The sequence below is a fragment of the Zootoca vivipara genome, chromosome 2 (assembly GCF_965207765.1).
Source record: "Zootoca vivipara chromosome 2, rZooViv2.hap1.1, whole genome shotgun sequence".
Lineage (NCBI taxonomy): Eukaryota > Metazoa > Chordata > Lepidosauria > Squamata > Lacertidae > Zootoca > Zootoca vivipara.
This window is the reverse complement of record NC_142584.1, coordinates 7,757,140-7,782,112: the sequence shown is the minus strand read 5'-3', so window position 1 is coordinate 7,782,112 and position 24,973 is coordinate 7,757,140. Positions and strand designations below refer to the sequence as shown.

The 24,973-nt window shown below is 44.5% G+C and overlaps 1 protein-coding gene across 1 annotated transcript in view; it reads right to left on the bottom strand.

The window, feature by feature from the left end:
• Nucleotides 1–12,017, bottom strand: part of POU6F1 (POU class 6 homeobox 1) — a 37,253-nt gene extending 25,236 nt beyond the window's left edge. Inside the window, exon 1 of the mRNA XM_035103141.3 lies at nt 11,632–12,017. The gene's annotated coding sequence lies outside the window, so the exon portion shown is untranslated. The remainder of the gene's footprint in view (nt 1–11,631) is intronic.
• Between the last annotated feature and the right edge of the window lie 12,956 nt (nt 12,018–24,973).

Genomic DNA, 24,973 nt, shown 5'->3' with positions numbered 1-24,973 from the left:
AAAATAGACCAGAGGCCTATTTCATTCAGCACTTTTCTGCTACTGAAGGCAAATGAGCATAATGGTCACAAATCCAATACATTCAGGATTGGTACTGTCAATAAGAAATTCAGTTGCAGCAGACTTAACTTAAACTTACAATCACTTATGATAAGTCTAAACCAGGCACCCCCAAACTTGGGCCCTCCAGTTGTTTTGGACTACAATTCCCATCTTCCCCGACCACTGGTCCTGTTAGCTAGGGATCATGGGAGTTGTAGGCCGAAACATCTGGAGGGCCACGGTTTGGGGGTGCCTGGAAACCTTAATACTAGGCATACTAGGTACAAAACACCACAGCATGACCTTGACTGAAGAGAAAAGAGAACCATTTTTAAGTCAGCTGTACTCAGCTTCTCTGAAGGTATAACCCAAACATCATGAACCTTCTGCTTGTTTCTTTCACACAGAGAAGCTTCCAGAACCCTCTTGAATTAATTACACACTAGATCAATACTTTCTGTACCAAGAAATGCAAACTGACATGGAAGTGATTTGAAGAGTATCTTAGAGGGTATAATAACCTACAAGTATTGAATTGTTTTAAATATTCGGTTGGAAGCTGCCCAGAGTGGCTGGGGAAACCCAGCCAGATGGGTTGGCTATAAACAAACAAATAAATAATGATGATGATGATAAGGAATGAACATATGAGCAGCAGATAGCATTAAATAAAGGAAGATTTGAGATGAAAATGGGTTGGAATAATAGAATATGCAGCCAACAAAAGATTACCTAGAATGCCATGGAGAGATGAACTGAGGATAAGAGATAATGACGAATACTGTACGAAGTATATATACAAGTTGTAAAAATGCCTACCGGTAAATAAAATTATTTAAAAAGATTACTAGCCAGGAATAAGTCAAGCTGGTTCATGTGATAAGGCACCATCAACAGATTTTATATATGTACAGTACATAGTTTTAATTCTATCATTGTTTAATTGTATTCTAATGATTGATTTTTCTATGATTTTAGTGGTTCTTGTTTTTATATGTAACATACCTTGAGTCCCACCAGGGAAAAAGGTGGGGTATAAATAAACACATAATGATAAAATAACAATAAATACAAGTTCCCTGAGCATGCTCACTTTGATTTAAGCAACAAGGAGACTCGTCTTGCCTTTTTCTTTTTCCCGGATCCTTGCCCTTTCTAGCCTTTTCTTACATGGCAGGTGACTTCAGGACTTTGATTTATGGCTGCCATGGACTGGGCATTGCAGTCTCAAAATTAGAGGTCTCCAGGTTCTTACTTGAAGAAACATGGAGCCAGCTGGATAAAATAATACTTACGGTATGTGGATGTTTCTGGAAAATTATCTGTACTATAGCTGGAAACTTTAGTCAATTAGGTTAGTTTCAGCTGATTAACTATCGGGTTTACCTTTTAATCAGAGAGACTGAGACAAAAAAAGAGCACTTGTCAGTTTCTGGAACTCTCTATCTACAAGTGCCCCAAATTCCAAATTATTATCAAACATTGTCAGCTACTTGCAAGTAGGCTTCGAGGGAGGTGAAGAATGACTTTAAGCACAATTATACTATACATCCTGGCAAAAAAAACCCATAATTGGAGTCCAGAACATAGCTTGCAGGATGGGCGGGGAAGCTCAAGGTGAAACTATGCTATGGCTGGCTGTAAAAACAGTCAGAACAGATTGGAAACCTGGCGAGTTCTCTGACTGCAGTCTTTTGATCCTATCTGGCTACTGGCCCCAATATTTTCCATTTCTAATCTCATTCAAGATGACTCCTCCTCATTCCTGGAAAGTCTGTGCCAGGATGGGCCAGCTAACAAAGGCCTTTGTTGGCTGGTTCTCTTAAAACACATTGACAAAACATAAGGGCAGACACCACAGCATTTGTTAAAAGCTGTTGGGAGTGGAGTGGGGAAGGAATTGCAGCCCAAAGCTATAAAGTAATCTGTCATCAGATCTGGCTATTTGGCTGTTCCTAAAACAAAGCAGAGTGGCTAATAATAGCCTTGCTCTGAACCCCGACATATATAGAAGGAAGGAAAGCTGCCGGCAGAAGGGTGCTTGACTTGTAGCTGAGCATTAGCTACAGGAGCAATAGTCCATATTTGCAAAAAAATAAAATAAAAATGCAAGCTTTGCCAAGAAAACGTAGTATCTGATATATTCCTACTTGCAGAGCTATATGATGGCACTGGAAGAAAGCTTGCGCATTACTTCACATTCCTTCCTGGCCTTGAGTTGTACAGTAATTAAAAATAATTAAGAAGAAGTGTGCATGCACACGAAAGCTCATACCTATGACAAATTTAGTTGGTCTCTAAGGTGCTACTGGAAGGATTTTTTTGTTTAAAAAATAAATGCATCCCACATCTTTTCAATGGCATTGTTTTCCATTATAGGCATGACTTTACCATCTCTTTATCACTTGAAGGGGAGAAGCAACTCAAATAACTCAGCGAGTTATGGCTGCTCAGTAAACCAGGTCTAAGCTGAACTTTGAAAGAGATGAGCACACCTAGAGAGACAACCCTAGAGAATAATGCTTGGGACGTAGAAACCCTCCCCATTTTAATGAGCTTGGAACCTGGGTCTAAATATGTTGGATTTTGTGGCCACACATTCTTTCATTAGAGTTTTAAAAGATTGCACACACCCTCCCTTCATTTAAATACATTTTGCGGAATTTAATTTTTTTCTGGTGGTGGTGGTACAATCATCAAATGAAAACAGAGCTGCTATTGACTAATCACTGGTTCCCAAATCACCAGGGAGCCCCAGTTGAATTCAGTATGTGTTTTTTTGGGGTGGTGGTGGTGTGGAGGACAATGTTTCTTAGCACTGGCCAGGTTCTGGTGGGTCTACCATCTGCCCATGCTATGGCCTGAGTGCCATTCCAGGAGCCAATTAACTGAGCTGGTTGATCGTGGAGGACGGAGAACTTTTCCCCTCCAGTTGACTTGTCACCATCAATAGACGTTCTAGCCCAAGGTTTCAGCATGGCCATCCTCTTCATGTCTCCCACCTGCCCTTATTTCACAGCATTTATTGCCTTGTCCAGAATAGAAATTAGCTGCTTGCAACTGGGGCTGGGAAGGAATCTTACCTACAACTCACAACTGGCTTTAGTATAATGGACTACAGATGTTTTAAAAAACAATCTATGCTGAAGCTCTTAGCATTCCAGATTCCACACTGGAAACCAAACTCTATGGTTTGGTTTGTAAGCTAACAAACAAGTCATTTAACTCTAGTGTCCCAAACTAGGAAACTATATTTAATGAAGCCACAGTTTGAAGTTGGCTTAATACCCTGTCTTGTTGTTCCAAAGCCATTAAACGGATTCTTGGTTTAGACAAAACAGGAAGATACAGTTAACCGAAGACTTCCTGTCTTCATTTGCAAACACAGCCCTTTCCTCTAGTGAGCAGCCACAAAGCTCATTTATATCTTGGCTTATTAAGCTGAGTTTTAATTGTCCAAGGGTGGCCAATATTTCAACAAATTAGCCTTCAGGTGTTTTTGTTATTTTTTAAAAAAATCTTGCTACATCCATTAATTAGCTGACCAATGAAAATATGTTTGTGTTACAACCAACATTGTGATTCTTTTCTGCACTATCTGTTGCTTTTTTCGTTTCCTTCTGAAATTCTCCTGGACATTCCTGTCTTGCGTATATAAGTTTGCAGATTCAGAAATGTACATCATGCATTTGGTAAACCTGCCTGGGGCACACGAAAGCTCATGGCATGACTATTTTTAAGGTGACACAATACTTTTTTTTGTTTTGCTTACCATCATTTCAAGTTAGTACCAATACATTAAAACATCAAACAGATGTGCAGCCCCTCTTTGGGAGGCAGAGACCCGAGAGGGCATCAGAGGGAGGGAGGGAAGGAAGGAGGGACAAAGGCCAGTGTTGCCTCCAGCACCCCTGGCCATCATTCAAGGCACCCCAGGGTGCCACAGCACACTGGTTGAAAACCACTCCATTAATGAAAAATGACAGAGGGAGAGCCATCTTTGCCTCTTGAAGCAAAAACAACCAGAGTATCTTGAGGCAGCTTAAAGACTAACAAATTTATTATGTGTGAACTAAAATCTTAGTTGGCAGGTCCAAAAAGGAGAATATTATAAGGTGGGGATTGAATGGCAATGAAATGCAAAGGTGAAAGTTAAGAGCTTCATAATATATTCTAAAGAGGCACGACTTTCGCTTTTTGCATTAGCAGATTGGTAGGAATTGCTGAAATTATATTAACACCTATAGAGAGGTAGAAACAGCCATAGACAGCACAGTTACCCTGGCCTTGGTGAACTAATGAACATCCTTTGTCTTAATTTAACTCACACGGCACAGAACTTCCTGCTGAATTGTGAATCAGCTGTTTAGTGTCATATTCTTCTCTTGACGTCCCTGTGTTTCAGAATGGCCACCTTTAGGTCAGTAACAGTGTGTTCTGGAAGGCTGAAACATCCTCACTGGTTTATTGGTTATTGTCACTTTCTGATGTCAGATTTGTGCCTATCTATTATTTTGCCGAGAATAGAGACTGATCTCTCACACCTATTAGTAATATGGGGCAGGAAACTCTCCAGTGCTTTATTTTTCCATGGATTTTTTTTTGTGTTTCATAAGTTTGTTAGGGAAAATGGAATGGATGCCAATGGCAAAAAAATATTATGCAAGCTTGGCATTTTCAAAGTTTTCACTTTGCTTACTAAATACAAGTGAAACATGCAGAATTAAGTCACTCTCCAGGTCATCAGCAAATTTCTCTAAGCAAACTGAAAATTTCCCTTAATTCGCATAGCGTACTTTATGCTGGAAAATTTACACCACTAAACAGAATGCAGTAGGGCATTGTTAACAGATGATAGCATAAATCACATTGGAATAGAAGACGAATGAACCCATGATACTTTGGATCACATTTATCAAGTCTTGTAAAAACATGCCAGAATGGACATGGGGTGGGGCAGATTTGGTACCTGGCTCTGTCACAGGATCTGTTTCCTGTACCCATTATTTTGTTAGCTGGTTGTTGCTGATGCAGAGCTTTAGGTTGGGTGCTGTCTGGAAGCAACTACAAGCCAGTCACTTCCAAGGCCTGTGACAGGGAAGTGCCATTGTCCACAAAGGGCTCTAGAATCCTGATAATATGTCTGAGTGGTTTCAGCTGATAAATAAGTAACAGCAAGCGGTGGCCTGTCATTTTCTCTTCTAAGCCCGCCCTGTAGATTGTTCCTGGGTAACATTCTGGCCTTGTTGGTGCATTGTTTTACTTCATTGGGTAGGTATTGTAGTCTCAAATGTCTGATGAAATTCTTAGTGAGTCTGTCTGAAGACCCTGTACAGATATGGTTGTATCATAGGACTTAGCTGTAGACAATGGACTCATGGTATGTCCTGGGTGGAAGCTGGAAGCATGAAAGCACATTTAGCAACCAACACCTCCTATAAAAGGTGGTTCTAATGTGTCCATGGTGTAGTTGTACAATGGTATGCAAGAGTGGAACTCTTGCGTAGATTGGTGTAGGCCAACGTTGATGGTGGACTGGCAAGTTACTAGACTGCATCCAACCAAGTTCTACTCAACCATGGAAATTAATGGACCTAAGTTAGACAATTCTATTATTCTATGTCCATTCATTTCAATGGACCTACTCTGAGTATAATGAGCACTGGAACAACCCACTGAAGTGGCAAGTACGTACTGTCCATGAGTCCATATGACAAAGATGCCATCAGCGTATTTCACGTAGAAGAGAGGGTTTTTGGGAATAGGAGCTGATAAAGCATTGTTTTAAGTGAGCCATCAAGATGCTAACATACTGTGGAGCCAAGCAGGTACTCATGGCAGCACCATTAATCTGAAAACACATGTTCTCCTCAAAGCGGAAGTGATTCTAGGTAAGTACAAAGTGGCCAACTTTGGTAGCCATGTAGTTCCATCTTTGTGGAGGATTCTGGCGTAAAGGGCAGTCTCAACGCAAATGCCCGGCTAGGGTGGAGATTGTCAAGATTGCCATTTTCTCAGAAAGTCAGTGGAGGTGATGTGTCTGTTTGGGCCATATGAACTTCAGAATTGGACTATGAATTAATGGTGCTCAGCATAGAATGAATCCAAACTGGAACACATTACCGTATATGAAAATAGGTTCCAATGAACAGGGGATTACATCTGTACTATGCGGTTAACCGTCCTGAAACTGGTGGTAGAGGAAGAATGCAAACCGGCTTAAAATAATTCTGTAACACAGGGGTGGGGAATCAGATGTTGTTGGAATACAACTCCCATGATCCCTGGCTATTGGTTGGGGCTCTTGGGAGTTGGAATCCAACAACACCCAGAGAGCCACAAGTCGCTCCTCCCTGTTGTGATTCTTGCGTAGTATTGTTTAAGAAAAAAAGTAGAATTCCATTATTTCTGTTGTAAAGTAATGTAAAAGGGGGGGAGCAAAGTGTATTCATTTAACCCGGCTTCTGTCTTTCAGCAAGGCAGAAAGCACTGGCATAAAATCTCAAGTGTCTTTTCAGATCTTTTTCTCACTTCTTAGCAGATGCCTACTGTACAAGAGAGGTTAAGAGAGTGGAATGGGACACATTTGCAATGGTAATTTTATGAAAACGCACCTGTTTCATTCTGATTATTTCAGGCACAACAATGTTAGTTCACTTTTGCAGCAAAACATGAAAAAGTAATGTTGAGATAAAAGCTATTTCTTGATCTCTGGAGGAAAGGGGAAACAGAGAGGGAGGGAGATAATGCTCCCAGCACAGAATGGAAGACAACATGTTAATATATCATAAAATTAAATGAGGGTAATATATTCACTTTCCAGGCTACAGGAGGGAGAAGGTGGAGCTTATAACACTATAGTGTGCCATCAATGATTAAAAGGTTTTGAATGTCAGTATGCAAATGTGCTGCAACTTTCATTTCCTCCCATGTAAATGATCGAAATGTTTCTGAAGTGAAATCTTGTTCCATTTAATAGTGTTTTGAATATGCATTTTTCCAAAGGCATACAAACACAAGGCTCACAGGACCCCTTCTCCTTTACAAAGGCATATTGATCAGAGAATAACTACACTAGGTCTTAGTTTTCTGTACAACTAGCTTTTAAAAGTTAACCCTACTGAAGAAGAAGAGGAGGAGTTTGGATTTGATATCCCGTTTTATCACTACCCGAAGGAGTCTCAAAGCGGTTAACATTCTCCTTTCCCTTCCTCCCCCACAACAAACACTCTGTGAAGTGAGTGGGGCTGAGAGACTTCAGAGAAGTGTGACTAGCCCAAGGTCACCCAGCAGCTGCATGTGGAGGAGCGGAGACGCGAACCCGGTTCCCCAGATTACGAGTCTACCGCTCTTAACCACTACACCACACTGACACAGGAGTTGATTTTAGATAGCAATCTTGCCCCACGGGAGTGAGCAGAATATAAAAGGGATGTGTAGCCACTGATCCTGTCCAACAGAGAGTAAACATCCCATTATGAAGCAGGCCTAATCTCAGCACCAGACAGTCAAGTGCCAGAGTTCAAGGCAGGAGAAGAGCCATTTCCCACCCCAAAAAAGCAGAATTCTTTCCTCCCTTTGCTTTACTAATAATGTATTTTAAAGGATGCAAGAGTTTACTTTTGAGCTTCTGCTGCTACTAGTGGAAAGGGAGACAACTGGAGTGGACCGGTCAGTTTATAAATGAATCCAGATGTCTTTACGTATTATCCACAGAAGAACCACCCCAAACTGGAAGTGGATGTTTATTTATTTCATTGAAATCCTGCCTTTCCTCCAAAGAGCTCAAGGCAATTAACATACTAACCCGCCCCCCCCCATTTTATCCGTACAACAATCCTGTGAAGTTGGTTAGTGACTGGCCCAAGTTCACCAGCGAGTTTCATGGGTCTGGGGATCTGAACTCAGGTCTCCCCTGCCATCAGCATCGCAACACTGCATATTTGCATGGCACAGACACACACGGACACAGCACCACACCTACGGTTGTGCACATAGGCTTGAGGGAAACTGCAGCACTGCCTACCCATCAAAAGCGTAAGTTTCTGCCCCCCTCTCAGCATCTGTTACATGCACAAACCAAACTGTGCGCAGTTTAGAGGTTCTGCCTTACACTGATCCATTTGGCTCAGTAAAGTCTGTAGATAATTGGAATGACACTTGGCTTCAAATCACTACTCAGCCACGAAACACCCTGAGTCAGTTGAAGTTCCCTGAATTTTGAACCTAAACTTTTAGGTTTAGTTAAGAGGAACATGGATGCCTCCCTGAGCTCCTTGGAACAGCAGGATGAAAATGTTATTTAGGAATACACCGGGCAATGATTCTCCCAAGTCTCACACAGCAGACCCTTGCGGCTGTATTACCTAACATCCTTTTAAAGCTTTTCCCATGATCTATGCAGTGTTTCCCGAGCTAAACCCCAGCAGTGTCAGGGGCTAAACTTCAGTCATAATACTTATGGTATATGTAATGCATATGCTCATCTGGTGAGTCACTTCCAAATCCATGTACACGTGACCAAAATAGCCACAACCACCAAACTCTATGTCAAATACAACTGGTGGCCTGCACACTGTAACAGTGCACAGATCTTTGCCTACATGGAGATTATATTTCAGCCACAGTTGAATCAACCTTTACACAAAAAGACACACAAGCAGCGGTTGCCATAGCCAACTGTTTTATTAGCCCCGAGGCATAATCAGCCCCCTTGTGCAGCAAAGATAGGAATGATTTATTTCTATTTACAAGGCCCCCTTGCTTCCTATCAGTGTTGAGACCTCACAGACTTGGTAAAGCTGTGTCCCATTTCCCACTGCAAGCAGAGGCTGACATGCCTGAAACCACCACCAGAATCCTCACCTCTGGCATCTAGTTTTCAATGTGGAGATTACTTCTCTTTTTAAGTACAAAGGAACATTAATTCAAGACGGCCCACACTTGTGGTTTGAAATGGTACAGCTCAAAGACAGCTTTGCATCCTCAGTGTGAACTAGTCCTTGGTTTGGCCAGTCCTGCTTGTGAGATTCTGGTTAGCCACTGTGGGAACAGGATGCTGGACTAGATAACCCATCAGAGCTCTTCTGCTGTCCTTATGTTCAATCTGCAGCAAAATTTGTAAAAGTGGAGAAAGAGAAGGAGAGAGGACCTACCAAAGGTCAAGCTGTCCTTAATGTCCTCTGACCTTCACTCTCCAGTCCTCATTCCTTGAAATGAGAGGTGTGTGTGAGAGAGAGAGATGTGGTGTTAGTTACGAGATCCATGATCAGATCTTGTTGTACTTAAAAAAGAGTTGTTGTTTAGTCGTGTCCGACTCTTTGTAAGAGAGAGAGACAAAAGCAGCCATGGAGGAAGGGGCCAAATTGAAAGGAATCCAGTGTTGGGAGAGGGTTGAGATCTAATTCTAAGCCTTCATTTCTCCAGTTTCAACAAGTTACACTGAAGTTACCCATTCAACTGGGAGAGGAAGTTGGGGAGATTATTATTATTATTATTATTATTATTATTTGTACACTACCTTTCAGTGGAACATCACAGGGTGGTTCACATAAGAAAAATACAGAATGAAAACACAAAATATACTGTATATAAAAAAAACCCAAACCAATAACTCCCCTTCCACACACTTAAGCCATAGCATGTTAATCAGCCAAAGGCCTGGTTATAGAGAAATGTTTTTGCCTGGCGCCTACAGATATGTAACGAAGGTGCCAGATAAGCCTCTATATAGGGAGAGCATCCCACAAACGGGGAGCCACCACAGAAAAGGCCCCTTCTCATGTTGGCACCCTCCGGACCACTCATGGAGGAGGCACACGAAGAAGGGCCTCAGGTGATGATTTCGCTGTCTGTGCGGTATTCCAATCCTCAACCATTTGAGTCTTTATAGGTCAAGAGGAGCACTTTGAATTGGGACCCAAAACTAACTGGCAGCCAGGGCAGTTGGCGTGGGGCGGGCATTATATGCCCAAACTGTCTTGTCCCGATAAGCAACCTGGGCTGCCAAATTCTGCATTTCCAGTGGTCAGATTAAAAGGGAAAGTATGCATTTCTTTTCAAGCCCAACGAAACAACGGACCTGACTGGAGATGCCCGCTTGGCCAGTGGCAGCAAAGAAGCCATGCCCAACATTGTTGGCTCTACACAGAAATGTGCTGCCCTTCCCAGTACCTCACCCTATTTTGGCCGCCCTGTTGACAAACTCCGCCACCCGCCAGGTCCGCCTTCCTGCTTATAAGACCCACCTAGGTACCCCATCCTCGGAGGGCGACATTTCGTGAAGTCCTGAGGAAGCTGCTTGCCGCCGCGCACTCCAAAAGTGCCGCCCGGCTTCGCTACGCCCCGGACTCGGTGCCAGCCGCTCCCTCCCGGCGCCCTCTCATTCCTCGTGCATCGGGGGCTGAGCTCCGGCGGGGCCAAGAGGCTCCGGGCCCCGGGGCTGACGCCAAACCCTGCCTGGGTTCCTTTCCCCGCCGCTCGGGGGGCTCTCGCTCGCGGCGCCCCCTGTCCCGTTTCCCGCTCGCGCCCAACTGCCCGCGGCGCCTCCGAAGCCGAGCACCCCGCTTCTCCCCGGGGTTCCGGGTTCAGCCCCACACCGGGAGCCTCTTGCCTCGCGGGCCGCCCCACACTGGACCCCCTTCGCCGCGCCCTGCGAGCCCCTCAGGCTCCCTTTCCTTTCAGGGGGATGCGCCCCAGGCACCCTCCTGGAGTCCCCCTTCCCCTCCACTAACCGCGCACCCCACAGCGCAGGGGGTGCTCCCCCCCTCCGACTTGTTCGCGTGGGGGACCAGCACCCCACTGCCCCCCAGCCCCTTAGACCCACGCCCCCTCTTTCCCCGCGGGGGCTCCCCAAGCAGCGTCCTCCCGGGGGGCCTCGCCTTCCTTCGCGCCCGCTTCTCATTCACTTATGGTGCTGCTCATTCATTAAGTTTGCATACCGCCCTTCGTCCGAGCAGGGCGGTTCGCAGCACGAAAATGCCAAATAGACCCCCTTTGCCCTCTGCCTCCCTCTCTAACCCATTTCTCAGCAACTGCCCCTTCGCTCCTCGCCGCCGGCTTCTGCCTAGCCGGGCTCCAATCCTCCAGGAGAGCCGCCGCATCATTATTATTACAGTATTATTATTATTATTATTATTATTATTATTATTATTATTATTATTATTATTATTATTATTACAGTATTATTATTATTACTACCCCCGCTTTTTCTTTCCTACCAATTCCCACTACCACCCTGCCTATTTCCTAGCCAGCCTTTCGCTTTCCTCGTGCGGTCCGGTTCCTCCCCCAACCCACCGACACCCCCCCCGCAAAAAAAAATGATCTCTCAACATTCCTTTCGCTGGATGGCCCCCCAAAAAACAGACCGGGGGGCTTCCCCCCCCAGCCCTGCGTGCGCCGCCCGTCCTCTGCGCCCCTCGGGCTGCCTCGCCGTCCCCGGCGTCTCCCCCGCGCTCCGGCCCCTGTTTTCCTCTCTCTTTATCATAAATATATAAATTATGCTAATTAAGACCATTGCATATTCACCGAACCGGGTCCCCCCCGCCCCCCAGCACGGCCCCGCCGCCCCCACCCCACCCCACTCACCGCTGCGCAGCCGGGAGGGACCCGCTCGCCCCCTGCCCGGGCCGGGGCTCCTCCGAGCCGATCTTTTCCCCTCCTCGTCTTCTTTTCTCTCTCTCGCTCTCTCTTTCTTTTTTTCCCGGAGAATAATTAAAAATTCATCTCACAGCAGCGGGAGCGAAGGGTGCTGCTCGCACACGCACAAAAAGAGGAGGGGGGAGGCAGCGCCCCCCACCCCCAGGGCCCAGCCGGGCTCAAGCCCTCCTGCAAGCACAGCCCCCGATATTTTGCACCGGGCCTGCCCCCCCGCCGCAGCCGCCCGAGCCCCTGCCCCGCCTGGGGGGAGAACGAGGGGGCAGATTTCGGCGCTCTGGGTTTTTTAGCTGCTGCGTCATGAACATAATTTATGCAAAGGCCTTTGCCGCATCCTGAACAGCCCGCGGGAGGCCGCTAGAGGGAGCTGGGGAGCCCCCCTCCCCGAGGCCCCGCCCCGTTTGCCCCCCCTCCACCCCCGACAAAGTCTTAAGTGCTTTCTCGTTGCAAAAACGAGGAGGTGCGTGCACAGAGTGGGGGAGATGAAACCGAGGAATGCCCCAAGGTGTGGGGAAGCGACTCCTTTGCCGGGGTCGAAGTCGAAGCATCCTTCGCAGCCGGTTATAGTTTTCCATGACCTGAAAAATGCTTCTGGAGAAACGTCTGCGGGATTTTTTTTAATTATTTTAAAAAAGTTCGAGTGCATTCCAGCCGGCCGTGGGAGAGAGAGAGAGAAGTGCAGTTTGGCATTGATTTTGGAGTAAGTCCCCGCCATTGCACAAACAGGCCTTCCTTCTCAGGAGATATGCATCAGGGGGGCCTACTTGAATAAAATATTGTGGGGGCCCAGTTAAGCCCCGCCCTGCATAATCGATCACATAATGCAGTGCACACACACCATTTGAATGGGAATGCCCTCTCAAATATTTTATTGTGGGGGCTGAAAGTCTCCATGGCCTCTAGGAGTTGGTTCCTATGATATGCATAGAATCGTGTTTCCTCTTGTGAAAGGAGGAAAAGGCCTTCATGCCTGTATTTATTTCACTGCAGCAGTTTCACGATAGATTTTGATTGTGACACCGAGCAGAGCTGGGCAAAAAAGCCTGCACTTGTGGCTCCTTTAGCAGAAAGGTCAGTGGAATGAATGGATAAATAAATAAATCTCACAAATGTTGTCAGCAAAGCAACAGAATAACTTTTTTTTTTAAGAAAAAACAAACCAACCCTACAAATTGCCAGCCTACTCTACTCTTGGGCTGTTTATCGGGATGTCAACTTTTTTGGGGGGGGGGCACCAGAATTCTCCAATCTTTCAGTGGTTTCAAAATGTTTATCAATATGGTCTACCAATTTTTTAAAAAATTACATTAGGGATCAGTAGGAAAGGGTCTGAAAATCATAGCTGCCAAGTTTTCCCTTTTCTCACAAGGAAGCCTATTCAGCATAAGGGAATTTCCCTTAAAAAAAGGGAGAACTTGGCAGCTATGGAAAATAAAACTGCCAATATCACAACAATGCTATACAAATTTATGGCGTGACCACACTTGGAATATAGTCTGCAGTTCTGGTCATCAATCAAAAATGATATAATGTAGAGCACACAAAGGTTCGGAAAAGGGCAACCAGAGGTATCAAGGGGCTGGAGCCAACTTCCCTATGAGGATAGGTTACAAGATTCGGATTTCATAAAAAGGAAAGTAAGTTTATGTATGTATAAGATTATGCATGGTTTAGAGCAGGCATAGGCAAACGTGGCCCTCCAGATGTTTTGGGACTACAACTCCCATCATCCCTGACCACTGGTTCTGTTAGCTAGGGATGATGGGAGTTGTAGTCCCAAAACATCTGGAGGGCAGAGTTTGCCTAAGCCTGGTTTAGAGAAAGTGCATAGGGAGGCGCCCCCCCCTTTCATAATACTAGATGGGTGCCACCCAATGAAGCTGAACATTGGAAGTTTCAGGACAGAAAAAATATAATACTACACAGCATGTCGTTAAGCTATGGAATTTGCTCTGGAAGATAAAGTTATCAGAAGCTACTAACCATGGTAGCTATTTTCTCCCTCAACTGTTGGAGGCAGGCTGCTTCTGAATGGCAGTTTCTGGAAAAACTGCAAGGAGGAAGCGTGCCCTGGGAATCTGGCAAGGAAGGCCCTGCACCTCCACAGGACGGAGTGCTTCTTTTCATTTTGTATTTGATGCTGTGCTTTGTGCTACCTAAGCGAGGGATTCCCAGTATGATAGAAAGCAAGCTTAACGAGTAAGCCATTTCCCATAGGCCAGTGGTCTGACTGAGCATAATGCCATTTAGCTCACAGCATCACCTAAAATACTCTGCAGCTCTCCATGGTTTCAGATGGGGTTTCGCCAGCCCTACCTGGAAATGCCAGCCATTGAACCAGCAACCTTTTATATGCAAAACATGTGCTTCGCCCCAAGTTATCACCCACGTTCCATGTCATATTTCACAAACGACATCCGCAATGTACGGTATGTACATTCGCCTTCCCAACCTCTATAACTCATAACACACTTTTGGATGTAATGAATTACCAATTGCCATTAACTTCTCCAACCCAATTAACCTGCGTCACATTTAGAGACGAAAAGAACACAAAGCTCTTCTCCAAGCAAATGAATGAAGAAGCTCAGGATGGTGACTGGGTGAAACATTTTAATCCAGGGCCTTCAGAAATGCAGTCAGGCTCCCCACGCATAGCTGCTAGTGGTCTTAAGTGTGAAACTGATGAACTTATTCTCCCCACCTAAGCATCTGCTTCAATGCCTGCTTGGAGAACTATTGTCTGAATCAGGTTCCAAGAAGCTAGTAATATTACCGTATGGATGCATGCTAGCATATACAGGAGTCGGCACTGTCAACGTTTTAATTAGCAACTGCATCCATTATGATAAAATGCCTTTGCACTTGTACGGCTGCTTTTACTGAGACATTGTATTGCTGTTCGGCCGAGAAACTGGTTTGCATGTGCTAATGCTATATGATGATTATGAATATTTAAATACTTCCATCTTGTTGGATTTCAGACTCATTTACATACATTGGCATACCATTATTATAATAGATTCAGGAAAACAGAGCACATTAATTTTTAACTCATCTCAGAGACCAGCAGAATTCCTTTTTCAGCCACCACTTGATTTTTCTTCCTAAGCAAATAGCTCAGGGGGTGGGAAAGCGGGGGGAATTATACTAAAATTAATAGCCGAAAGAAATGAAGCTCCCCCGACATGATTGCTATCAGATACTTTCTGTATAAATCCGCTGCGTGCCTCATTATTCTGTTGTTGATTACTCTGTATTCCAACTTTCTTTCCTCTTTGTTTTCCACACATGAAATTAATTTTCCTTCTGTGGGTTTACGCCACATTTGTTTCATTTTCTGCTGTAAATGCCATTCTTTACAGAAGCGGTTTTTCAAACACAATACACACACCCATTTTAAAAACATCCTTAATGCGATTATCAATACACACATCATGCAAATGCACACTAACCTCTATGATCATAACCAAGCACCCCCAAACTGCTGCCCACCAGATGTTTTGGCCTACAACTCCCATGATCCCTAGCTAATAGGACCAGTGATGAGGGATGCTGGGAATTGTCCAAAACATCTGGAGGGCCTAAGTTTGGGGATGCCTGATCATAACGCAGTTTGCATTAAGACACAATTTCATTTAAGCGCTATTGCACAAATATCTAAATTTGTGTAGAAAAGCACACATAAAAAACCAGGTTTTTTAAAATTTAAATTCATGGCTAAACTATAGGCTCACCTGCCCAATGTCGCTGCGCATGCCAAAACCTCTCAATAAGGACAGAAGGATTGTACAGCTTTCCTGGGTTTCTAAAAGTCAAATTTCTTGCTGTCACTTTTCACCCCCAGTCTCCAATCCATTCAAACTCTCACCTTCAGCGGTATGAATTGTTTCTCACAAGCATCCAGAGCAAGAAACTCGCAGCCCTTGTCCATAATAGAAGCAAGGGAACAAAATAAAAATAAATAAAAGCATTGTGTTGCTCCCATGACAGGGCCTTTTCAGTGGTGGCTCCGTTTGTGGAATGTCCTCTCTAGTGAGATGCATTTGTCTCCCTCACTACTGACTTTCAGGGAAAATAAATAAATAAAGCATTCCTGTTCACCCAGGAATGAAAGACACTGACCCTGGCAACCCTGAGATTGCTGGCTGATAATATTTTTAGCTGTTTCTACAATGTTTTAGCTGTTTCTTAAGAATCATTTTAAACTGTTTTTATTTGTCATTAAAAAAGAAGGAGAAAGTTTTATCAATGCTGTTTCTGCTGCCCTGGGCTGCTTTGGGAGGAAGGTTGGGCTGTTAATGGAAAAAATAATAATATATTAATAATAATAATAAGTACTGTAATAAAAATGGGGATCTCTAGGCTGATAGCCATTCGATAAGACACAGCTGGTACTTCCCTGCCCTTCCTTTCCTGGTTCTGAGGAAACCTCAGAGCCTAGTGGTTGGGGCTGTTGTGGCGGGATGTGCAGGTGAATTTACTAGCTTCCCGCATCTCTCTCTCTCATCCTTCTCAGCTGGCCCAAATGGTATTCAGGATCCTCCCTCAGTCTTTGCCTGAGTCACCAAGACATTGCAATGGGAAATCTACAGTCCAGCGGGGTCAGGAGGATTTCTCTTAAAAGCTTGAGAATGCTGAAAATGGAATTTGAAAGTGCCCGCTGTTAAGCTTAGGGCATGTAAAGTAGTCAGACATAAAAAAAGGTTTTCTTCTTTGAATTCCCATCTTCAATAGTGTAGCTTAAAATGAATACTCTTTACTCATTTAAGTGGCCCTGGGTTTCTCTGAAAGAAACAGTGCACTTCACAGGCCCCCCATCGCTTGGGTGAAGCTGCGTTGTCAAATACTGTAACCAAAACTTTGGAACGGCCATAGCTCACTGGTGGGGCACCTGCTTTGCATGCACAAGGCCCCAGGTTCAAGTTCTGGCATTCTCAGGTACATCTAGGAGAGAGCCCCATCTGAAATCTCAGAGAGCTTCTGCCTGCGTAGACCACTATTCTTCAGCCTTGGTTGGTGAAGTACAACTCCCACCATCCCAGACCATTGGCTAAACTGGCTGGGGAAGATGGGAGTTGTAATCTAATATCATCTGGGAACCTATAGTTGAAGAACGCTCTTGTAGAGACAATCCTGAGCTGGGTGGACCAATGGTCTAACTCGGTGTAAGCAACTTCCTGTGTCCCTGTGTTCCTCCTGCCCACTTTCCCACGTGATTACCTGGCTACAGTGGCTTGGGCGCGGGTAAACACCTGTCAGAAGTGAGCCAGCAATAAATCACATGGAGTAAATGAAGTTAACTCTTTATCAGAGGAAGCAGGATCTGCTCAGGAGTGCCAGGCCTAATGAGCACAGGAAATCTTCATCAGTAGGTCTTGCCTTTATAAGGAGACTGAAGGTCCCCACCTTCCCACAGCTGCCTGTCTACTGCTCTTCCAGGTCTTTCCCAAGCAATCTGAGACAACATTGGCATGCTTGCCTTTGCTCCTCCCACTTCATACTTCTCCTGGTCCTGAGAGACCAGTGAGGAGGGGAGCTTATCGCAATAGGATTGCTTCTTCACCAGCCTGACTCATCTCTGTCCCTTGGCCTCCCTCTTCTCCAGCTCCTGCTTCTGGACTGCTCTCTGCCACAGACTCTCCCTGCTCACTAAACCCTGTTACCCCTTCAGTTTGTGACACCTCATCCTCCCAATCTTCTCCCTCTTTTCCTTGTCCCACCACCGCTCCCCAGGCTCTGAGCCTGCTTTCCTTGGTGGTTCCCCAGCTGGTGCCTCCCACCGCTTCTCTGTGTGCAGCCAGTCCATGACACCACCACCTCCCATCTTATGCTCCCATTGTGCCTGGAGCAATGCTACATAGGTCTCTCTGGGACAACGGCAGAAGTTTTAAATGGTGGGCAGCTTCCTTTCTGTTGTCACCAACACCAGAGAAACCGGAACCTGGGGGAACCAGATAGGTCAGAACATCGGCACCGGGAGACCTTGCTGGGGTTCTTGGGGCCCAGCGGCTGCCCAAGGGTGCAGAGGGCTGCCATTGGCCCTCTTCATACGTACATTTCCCATATGTTGCTCAGCTTGGTTATTTCCAGGCACCTTTGCCAGTCTGCCAGCTCTGTAGCAACAGGGGTCTCTGGCAACCTGGATCCTGCTTTCACACTGTTAACGTGGACAGCCTAAAGAGATTCTCCCCCACCCCCACCCCCACAACCCTGACTTTGCTCTTAAGTTTATGCAGACCTCTTTCTCAACCTTTTTCAAGGAAAATGAAGAATATTTTATGGCCATGAATTATTTAAGCTTCATGCCTACATAATAGCCTGATATGCATATTCAGCAATACCCGGTGCGCACGTGAGGAGTAAACTTGGGCAGCAAGTAAATGTGATCTGTAGCTCAAAAGGCTTAAGGACTTGATCTTGATAGAGACTTTCTTCAAACCCAGGAAAGTTTGTGCATAAGGTGGGGGTTTGTGTGGACTGCACTTCCTGAAACAGGTACAATATTCTTCCAGGCATCTTACATTTGGTATGGCTTGAGAAGGGTGTTTTAGGGTCTGCTTTATCGTATAACCCAGCAGACATCTGATTAATAATGCAGTTCATTAAAAAAAGAAGAAGTTCATTTATACAGTCCTCATGGGAAAATTCAGGGAATGGCAATGATGAGTTACTCCGCTAGCTGTGTCAAAGGCAAACACCTGCACCCTCTAAGCTGTGAAACTACACTAAACTCAGTTCTAACTATGGTGATGCATGCAAGGGGGCAGAGAACCTCACTCTTGTAACACAAACTGCTCAGGTTCGGACCAGCTTCACACTTTCCCCTTTCATTTACTCGGATTTTTGTTGTAACGTCAGAACTCCTCCCACCTTGAGTGCGGAACATACATGTGAGTAAAGTAACGTCGGCTTGCTCCTATTACATTGAGTTTAGCCCTTAATGCCATGCTCTGATACAGACTGCCAATGTGCCAGCCTGCCTTTTACACATGCAACTTGATCCTTGCCATAGTTACACAGAATGACGCGTGGATGGTCCTGTATAAACCCACCACAGACCTAAACTCTTGATCCATGGCGGTAAAAACGGATTGCATGTTTTTTTTTCAAGAATTCAAACCGTGTCTTTGAATGTCTGCATCTATTGCGGCTTCGTTTCATCATTGCAGATCCCTGAAATGAGAGCCTGGGTCACAAATGAAAAACCCAGGCTTATGGCTGGCAGAAAGAAAACTCGGTACAGCCATCTGCTGGATGATGGGGGCTAATAATAATAATCGCTAAGATGAATTGGATTTTTTTTTTAAAAAAAAAGCTTTAAAAAAACCAAAACACACGTTGTAAGGGCTGAAATAGGAAGGTTTGCCTAGACTGAAGATTTCCATTCTGGTTTCCACAGTATGGATAGATGGGGTCAGAAATGTGAAAGAAAATCTTGCAGACAGCAAACTACCAAAATAGAAATTTCTATATAAACCAGCCTGCACTTAAAAGGAAAAAAGAAAGCAGACAAGGATACAACAATCTCTTCTTTGCTATGACAACATCCAATAAGATAAGCTTTAAAATAACTAACATAACCTAAAGCTGATGCTGAAATAACTAACAAAGCATTAGCTTGATGCTAATGAGCAGAGCTCTCTGACTGGTGCAAGTTTAACAGCCTTAAGGCTTAATTAAACTTAAAACATATTTGCAAGTTCCTTCCACTGATCTCTTATGCATGAATTTGGACATCAGTTATTTTTCTAACTGCAGCTCCCTAGCAGAGAAAAGTAACTCCTGGGAGATTAAAAGATGTTCCCATTGTTGGTGCATATATATAGAGAGAGATAGAGAGATAGAGAGATAGAGAGATAGAGAGATAGAGAGATAGAGAGATAGAGAGATAGAGAGAGAGAGAGAGAGAGAGAGAGAGAGAGAGAGAGAGAGAGAGAGAGGGATAGAATTCCTGGATGCAAACCACTGTATTTTGCATTTTGGGTGTGTGTGGTTGTGGATTGATCCAAGTATCTGGCAGATAAGCAACTCAAGCAGCAGTCTTGTATATATTTTCCTGGAATAAGTCCCATTGAACACAGCCTAACTTTTGAGCAAGCATGTTTAAAGACTCCACTGTTGGTATGCAATCCTATGCACACTTACCTGGAAAGAAGCTCCATTGAACACAGTGGGATATGCTTCTGAGTAAATGTGCACAAGGTTGCACTGCATGTTAACAAAAACAAAACAAAACTAGATGTAAAACATTTTATCTTACATCTGTAATTTCATTTGTTTGGTTGAATGTTTTTTGCATTGCATATTTTGGATGCAAGATGTGTTGATTGTTCATGCTTCAATTTACATGAAATACATGAATATGTAAAGCTACAAACCTATGCAAAATAGTTCTTCACTCTGCAATAATTATTGCATCAAAATAAGCCCAGATACGCACCTGGCTAGGGGTAATTTCCTTGAGGAAAACTGCCAGAAGTGAAACACATTCCCTTCATCACACAAAACACAATCATTATGTTACTTTTTTTTAAATAAAAGCAAACCAAGGAAGGAGTCAGGGTTATCTCAGTGGTTGTATTATTTATTGACTGAAGATTTTCTTGATCTCCAGCTGCATCACAGTTTCTCTTTCTAGAACAAAATCTCCTTCCAGGCTTATGAAAGGGATTCAGGTACTCAAAACAGTCACGGAAAATGATCAATATGAACAGTACAACCCTCACCCCATGTCACCTTTCTAATAACAGTAGCATCTGAGATGAAAACACACACAGCCAAGCATAGTGGACAAGAAAGATATATAGTGAGAACACCTTTCGCCTTACATTAATACTGGAATCAGTAGGTATATCTATAATAGTGCTGCTATATATAAGTCTGAAGGTCCTCCTGCCCCAGTACTATTTTGCTTCTAGCTGGGATATGAAGTTCAGTTTTGTAAAAAGCCTTTGTTACACTTCAGGAACACCTTTTGTTTTCTGTTCTACTTTTCCATTCTTCTAAGTTGTTTTGTATCGTAATTATTTAAAAAGTGTTTAAAAACCCACAAACTTAATTCCATTAAGATACCCCTACCATGCGGCTACTGGAGGGCCTTTTCAGTGGTGATGCCCCAGTTTTTTACTACTCTGGTGGGGAAAGCACCTACGCACTTGTCCTTTCACTGCCAGGCAAAGGCTTAAGAAAAACCCTTCCTTGTCCACCAGGGAGGGCCTTTTATAATCTTAAAGAACTCTACTGAAAGCACAGTATGCCATTTTTAGATGATGCTATTTTTGGATGGTGGTGAATGATTTGGTTTCCTGTCGGTTTGTTATGTTTTCTATTGTATTTCTTCATTTTATAAGCTCCCCTGGGATCTCCTCTCTCTCTGTTTGGGCACAAATCATTATACCTAATGAATGGATTAATTAGATTTTTTTTGCCACTTTCCCACCATGTTCCTCAAAGCGGCTTACAACAAATCCATAAATTTAGTTATCACAGCCAGTAACTTGTTTTCGTCGTTTAGTCGTGTCCTACTCTTCGTGACCCCATGGACCAGAGCACGCCAGTCTTCCACTGCCTCCCGCAGTTTTGTCAACTTCATGTTGGTAATTTCGATAACATTGTCCAACCATCTCGTCCTCTGTTGTCCCCTTCTCCTTGTGCCCTCAATCTTTCCCAACATCAGAGTCTTTTCCAGGGAGCAGGGCCGTCTTATGCATATCTGTTGCCCTGGCGCCGTGGTGTGAAGATCCCTCTGGCGCCCCCCCCCCCGTTTCCCAAGGTGGTTGTCTGGCGGGTGCTGCAGCACGGTGCCCCCTGGTGGCCCGGCGCATTAGGGCCGGCCCTGCCAGGGAGGCTTCTCTTCTCATGCGGTGGCCAAAGGATTGGAGCCTCAGCTTCACAATCTGTCCTTCCAGTGAGCACTCAGGGCTGATTTTCTTCAGAATGGATAGGTTTGATCTTCTTGCAGTCCATGGGACTCTCAAGAGTCTCCTCCAGCACCACAATTCAAAAGCATCAATTCTTCGGCAATCAGCCTTCTTTAACAGAATCACAAGAAAAAGAATCACATACAAAAGTATTTAAAATGCATACAAAGAGGCAACAGTAAACTGCATATACTAATTGTATGTATATTACTGGGAAAACCATAGCTTTAACTATACAGATTTTTGTCGGCAAGGTGATGTCTCTGCTTTTTAATAAAAAAATTCCTTCAGTAGCACCTTAAAGACCAACTAAGTTTTTATTTTGGTATGAGCTTTCGTGTGCATGCACACTTCTTCAGATACAGTGAAATGGAAGTTTCCAGGCACTTATGTAGAGAAGGGGTGGGGAGGGGTGGGGATGGGGAGGGGGGATCACTCAGAAGGGTGGTGGAAATGGGTGATTGACTGACTGATAGCTGTTGATGACCGCAAACGACTGCAAATGGTTTTGCATGAAAAAGCAAGGGTTGAGATGGCTGAAGATCGCTTATCATGTATAATGAGATAAGAACCCGATATCTCTGTTCAAACCAGGTCCCTCCATGGTTTTGAGCTTGGTGATAAGTTGCAATTCAGCAACTTCTCTTTCCAGTCTATTTCTGAAATTCTTTTGTAGTAAGACAGCTACTTTGAGATCTTGTATAGAATGTCCTGGGAGATTGAAGTGTTCTCCTACTGGTTTTTCTGTCTTCTGGTTCCTGATGTCAGATTTATGTCCATTTATCCTTTGGCGTAGGGTTTGGCCTGTTTGTCCAATATAGAGAGCTGAAGGGCACTGTTGGCATTTGATGGCATACACAATGTTAGAGGATGAGCAATTAAATAGTCCTGAGATGGTATGTTGGATGTTGTTGGGGCCAGTAATGGTGTTGTCTGGGTGTATGTGGCAGCAAAGTTGGCATCTGGGTTTATTGCAGGCTCTGGTACCAGTGTCCATGTTAAGTCTGGTGGTGGTATTATTGTGGGTGAGGAGTTGTTTAAGATTGGGTGGCTGTCTGTAGGCAATGAAAGGTCTTCCTCCCAGAGCTTGAGAAAGGGAGCGGTCATTGTCCAGGAGAGGCTGTAGATCTCTGATGATGCGTTGTACTGTTTTAGCTTGGGAGCTGTATGTGATGACTAGTGGTGTTCTGTTATTTTCTTTTTTGGGTCTGTCTTGCAGCAGGTTCTCTCTAGGTATCTGTCTGGCTCTGTTGATCTGTTGTTTAACTTCATCAGGTGGATATTTTAGTTCTAAAAAGGTTTGCTGTAGATCTCTTAGGTGAGATTCTCTGTCTGTAGAGTTGGAACAGATGCGGTTGTAACGTAAGGCCTGGCTGTATACGATGGATTGTTTGGTATGTTTGGGATGGATTGTTTGGTATCCAACATACCATCTCAGGACTATTTAATTGCTCATCCTCTAACATTGTGTATGCCATCAAATGCCAACAGTGCCCTTCAGCTCTCTATATTGGACAAACAGGCCAAACCCTACGCCAAAGGATAAATGGACATAAATCTGACATCAGGAACCAGAAGACAGAAAAACCAGTAGGAGAACACTTCAATCTCCCAGGACATTCTATACAAGATCTCAAAGTAGCTGTCTTACTACAAAAGAATTTCAGAAATAGACTGGAAAGAGAAGTTGCTGAATTGCAACTTATCACCAAGCTCAAAACCATGGAGGGACCTGGTTTGAACAGAGATATCGGGTTCTTATCTCATTATACATGATAAGCGATCTTCAGCCATCTCAACCCTTGCTTTTTCATGCAAAACCATTTGCAGTCGTTTGCGGTCATCAACAGCTATCAGTCAGTCAATCACCCATTTCCACCACCCTTCTGAGTGATCCCCCCTCCCCATCCCCACCCCTCCCCACCCCTTCTCTACATAAGTGCCTGGAAACTTCCATTTCACTGTATCTGAAGAAGTGTGCATGCACACGAAAGCTCATACCAAAATAAAAACTTAGTTGGTCTTTAAGGTGCTACTGAAGGAATTTTTTTATTTTACTTCGATCCAGACCAACACGGCTACCTACCTGTAACCAAACCTCTGCTTTTTAAGATGCTGTCTAGGTTTGTCATTGCTTTTCTCCCAAGAAGCAGGCGTCTTTTAATTTCATGACTGCTGTCACCATCTGCAGTGAGCATGGAGCCCAAGAAAGTAAAATCTCTCACTGCCTCCATTTCTTCCCCTTCTATTTGCCAGGATGTGATAGGACCAGTGGCCATAATCTTAGGTGTTTTTTTTTTGATGCTGAGCTTCAGACCATATTTTGCACTGTCTCCTTTCACCCTCATTAAGAGGTTCTTTAATTGCTTCCTGTCCCACATAGATATTTCTCAGGAGACAGATAAGGTGGTCAGGCACCTCCATTTCTTTAAGAAACCCCCCCCCCTAGTTTGCTGTGGTCCACACAGACAAAGGCTTTTGCGTAGTCAATGAAGCAGAAGTAGGTGTTTTTTGGGAATTCTCTGGCTTTCTCCATAATCCAGCACATGTTTGCAATTTGGTCTCTGGTTCCTGTGCCCCTTCGAAATCCAGCTTGCACTTCTGGGAGTTCTCGGTCGACGGTCCACATACTGTTTAAGCCAGCCTTGTAAAATTTGGAGCATAATCTTGCTAGTGTGTGAAATGAGCACAATTGTGCGGTATCCCGTGCTTTTTTTCTGGGGGGACACAGGGGTACACATACCCCTAAACATTTTGTGAATCTAAGTTTGGCCTCATTGAGAGGCAGTATTTCAATATGAGTAGGAAAATGAGAGTACCCCTCAACATTTTTTTTAGAAAAAAAGCACTGCCTATACCCTTTTAAAATGTGTTGGGGATAAAAGGTAAAGGGGCCCCTGACCATTAGGTCCAGTCCTGACTGACTCTGGGGTTGCGGCGCTCATCTCGCATTATTGGCCGAGGGAGCCGGCGTACAGCTTCCAGGTCATGTGGCCACCATGACAAAGCTGCTTCTGGCGAACCAGAGCAGTTTACCTTCCCGCCAGAGCGGTACCTATTTATCTACTTGCACTTTGACGTGCTTTTGAAATGCATTGGGGATAGGGGGGGTTATTGGGTTGTTTTTATTTTTATTAAGTATTTTGTGTTGTTATGTCGTTACCGCCCAGAGACCTGCGGGTAGAGGGTGGTCTACAAATAACAACAACAACAACAACAACTGACAAGCGTCTCCACCACCTATCCCACCTGCCCGCCTCTCCCTCAATAACTTCTGCAGGGCCAAAGGCCACGCCCCCGCCGTTATGGCCGCGCCCCCTCGACACCGCCGCTCGCTCTCTGCGCTTCCT